The sequence below is a fragment of the Callospermophilus lateralis genome, unplaced genomic scaffold (genome assembly GCF_048772815.1).
Source record: "Callospermophilus lateralis isolate mCalLat2 unplaced genomic scaffold, mCalLat2.hap1 Scaffold_83, whole genome shotgun sequence".
NCBI classification, from domain to species: Eukaryota; Metazoa; Chordata; class Mammalia; order Rodentia; family Sciuridae; genus Callospermophilus; species Callospermophilus lateralis.
This window is the reverse complement of record NW_027516368.1, coordinates 6,779,778-6,783,313: the sequence shown is the minus strand read 5'-3', so window position 1 is coordinate 6,783,313 and position 3,536 is coordinate 6,779,778. Positions and strand designations below refer to the sequence as shown.

General features: G+C 53.0%; 1 pseudogene; it reads right to left on the bottom strand.

Annotated features, from left to right (window-relative positions):
- Positions 1–2,385: 2,385 nt before the first annotated feature.
- Positions 2,386–3,273, bottom strand: LOC143387642 (G1/S-specific cyclin-D1 pseudogene; annotated as a pseudogene).
- Positions 3,274–3,536: the final 263 nt, after the last annotated feature.

Here is a 3,536-nt window from a genome sequence, read left to right as displayed (position 1 = left end):
GGAGCAGAGGAAACGCACCCGGAACTCGAACAATTCCAGAAGCGATTCCAATCATCCCGATGACGAGTCCTACAGCCCAGCACCACAGTGGCACGTAAGACAGACTGGTATCACAATAATAATAACAACATGCAATGTTCATAACTACACGTCAAGAATGGCACAGCTGGCAAAGCTATACCACAATGGCATGTCCAGACTGGCCGAGCCCAGCACTACAGGCGCAGGGACACAGCTGGGCAGCGACAGGCCTGTGCAGGTCTCCTGGATGTGGCCCCGTTGGCCGGGGCCATCTTGGGATTCGTCTGTGTGTCTGTCCACGAGGCAGACAGAGCCGACTGGTGGGTCTACACATGGCTAAGTGAAGCATGAGATATCGTGAACAGGGACCTTTTTGGAATAGAGCAGTAATCACAATAAGTCAAAATTGATCACATAAAAAAAAAACTACAAAAAAGGGCATCTGTAATACAATTTTCTATCAGAAAATTAAAACGAACACATGGCAGTATATGATATCGTAAAACAAAAACTGATCCTCCCATAGCAGCAAAACAACGTGAAAGAGATACAGAGAAGCTGTGAACAATTTCCGACTGCGGGAAGTCACTGGTAGCAGCGCAGTAGGAAGTGGAGCCACGGCATGTCCCTCCTGTGGGCACTGCCTGTCCCCTCGGGAGCCTCCCCCCACACTCCTCCCTCACGTGCTCTCTCCAGCCTCCGCCTCAGCCTCCACTCTTGCCACCTCCCCTCAACACATCCTCAATGCAAAGGTACAGGACCAGGATGGGCAGGGATGAGAAGGTCCTGGACCCCACTCCTCTCAAGCACCCTTGCGTCCCTGTGCCTTGGGTGCCTCTAGAGCAGGCCACTTTGGGAAATGCCCCACAGGCCGAGTCCAGGTCTGGGCAGTCTCTCTTGAGATCTTCCCTCACCTACCAAAGGCCCCATCTTTTCACCTGCAGCTCAAAGGCAGAAAGGGTTGAGTGTTGAAATCAAGGGAGACTGCATCACTTTATAAATCATACTGGCCTTATGAGCATCCTCTGCAATAAATATTCTTTTTAGCCTTAACTATTAATTATATATTTTAGTGTTTAAAATCCTTCCGCTGTGAAATACCTAAAAGTAACCCTTACACTACTTGTTCTCTAGGTGAACCTTTGAGGTCCCTACTTTCAAACACCAGTTGGCACCAAAGGATTCCCACGAACTTCAACCTCTCTACAGGACAGGAAGGGGCCTACATCCTGGCACTGTGACAACACGGACCTTTTTCTTCTTGACTGGTACAAAACCTTCAGGAACACCCTCTCGCTGACACCACAGGTGTCACACCCTTGCGGTCCTGTGCATGCAGGAACGTGAATATTCCCCGCCATTCCACTGGGAAACCGCACAGCACGTGACAGCGAAGTTGCCTCTAACTGCTGGACCAAAGTGCTTTGACATGAAATGGTTTAGAATATCAAGAAAGAAAACACAAAACCCCAAAATGATAAGAAGAAAGTAGCTGTGGATTGAACCTGATGTGAACAGGCGGCAGGACCGACGGGTGAGAACGCAGCATCTCACAAGCAGGTAACTACAAAAATAGGAAGATTATAAAAATAGAATCTATCATGTCGCTCTTTGCTTTCCTCCACAGCAGCACGTGGTGGTGGACAGCTGGCCTTTCTCGAGCTCCCTGGCTGGCACCTGCAGACTGATGCCCAGGTGGGGGAACCCAGGCACAAGAGCCCGGGCCGCGCCCGATACCATGCTGACCCATCGGCAAGCTGCAGAGGTCACAAGCCTACCTACCTAGGAGATAAACACACAAACGAGTGACTACGTGGCGAGCAAGCGGGACACAGAGCTAGGGCCTGTGAAGCCGTGCCTCTCAGGGGAGCGGGGACACACTTCCTACCTAACCCTCTTCTACTTTAAAATGGTTTTTCAAATTTTTCTTTCTTTCTTCTTTTTTTAAAGAAGTTTTTATGCTTTTTTCTTTTCTGAACACATACAAAGAATCCGACCTAGCCCTCGGGGACCCTCGTGTGTTAATGCTGTCCTTACAAGAGACACGAGTGCATTCACAAACAGCTACTTGATTACGGAGTAAAATCCTCTATTTTGTAGCACGATGTCCCTCCCCCCACTCAAGGTCATGCAAATTCTATCTTTTCTTTCTTTTTTAAATACAGTTTTCAGGATTTTTTTTCTTTTCTTTTGCTTAAGTCAGAGACAGAAGGGAGAAAGAGGAAAGGAGAAGGAGACTTTCCCTTTTGTTAGCAAAATGTCCCTGAAAAGAGGGACTTTGCCTGGAGCACTGGGGGCGGCCCCTCCCAGGCTGCGGGGCTTTGGCCGCTGCTGGGTGCTCCGTGGTGCCTCTGGCCGGGCACCTCAGACGTCCACGTCCCGCACATCGGTGGGCGTGCAGGCCAGGTTGGCCCCCGCCGCCTCCTCCACCTCCTCCTCGGAGGACTTGGGGTCCAGGTTTTGCTGGGCCTGGCGCAGGCTGGACTCCAGCAGGGATTCGATCTGCTCCTGGCAGGCACGGAGGCAGTCCGGGTCACACTTGATCACTCTGGAGAGGAAGTGGGTCAGGCGGTAGCAGGACAGGAAGGTGTTGGGGCTGCCCAGGTGGAGGCCCTGCACTGCGGCCACCACGCTCCCAGCGGCCACCATGGATGGTGGGTTAGAAATGAACTTCACGTCTGTGGCACAGAGGGCGACAAAGGTCTGAGCATGCTTGCGGATGATCTGTTTGTCCTCCTCGGCCTCTGGCATTTTGGAGAGGAAGTGTTTGATGAAATCGTCAGGGGTCATGGCAGCCAGGTTCCACTTGACTTTGTTCACCAGGAGCAGCTCCATTTGCAGCAGCTCGTCGGGTCGGATGGAGTTATCAGTGTAGATGCACAACTTCTCGGCAGTCAGCGGGATGGTCTCCTTCATCTTGGAGGCCACGGACATGCAGGTGGCCCCCAGCAGCTGCAGGCGGCTCTTCTTCAGGGGCTCCAGCGACAGGAAGCGGCCCAGGTAGTTCATGGCCAGGGGGAAGACCTCCTCCTCGCACTTCTGCTCCTCTTAGACCTCCAGCATCCAGGTGGCCACGATCTTCTGCATGGACGGCAGGATCTCCTTCTGCACACACTTGAAGTAGGACACGGAGGGAGCGCAGGTCTCCTCAGCCTTGAGCATGGCCCTCAGCACTCGGTCGTTGAGGAGGTTGGTGTCGGGGTATGCGCGGCGGATGGACTCCACTTCGCAGCACAGGAGCTGGTGAGCCATGGCGGGGGCTCTGCCTGGGCCGCTCGGGAAGGGCTGAGCGTCTGGGTTCCCTCCGCGCTCGGAGCTCGCTCCTGCTGCCCCACGCTCCCTCGCGCTCTTCTGCCCCACGCTCCCTCGCGCTCTTCTGCCCGTAGCCGAGCGCACTGACTCTGCTGCTCACTGCTACTGAGCTGACAGCCCTCTCAAAACTGTGTGTTTTAAATGTACCATTGAATGAATTTTTCTTAGTATAGTGCATAATCTAAGTCTAGGGTTCTGTTATT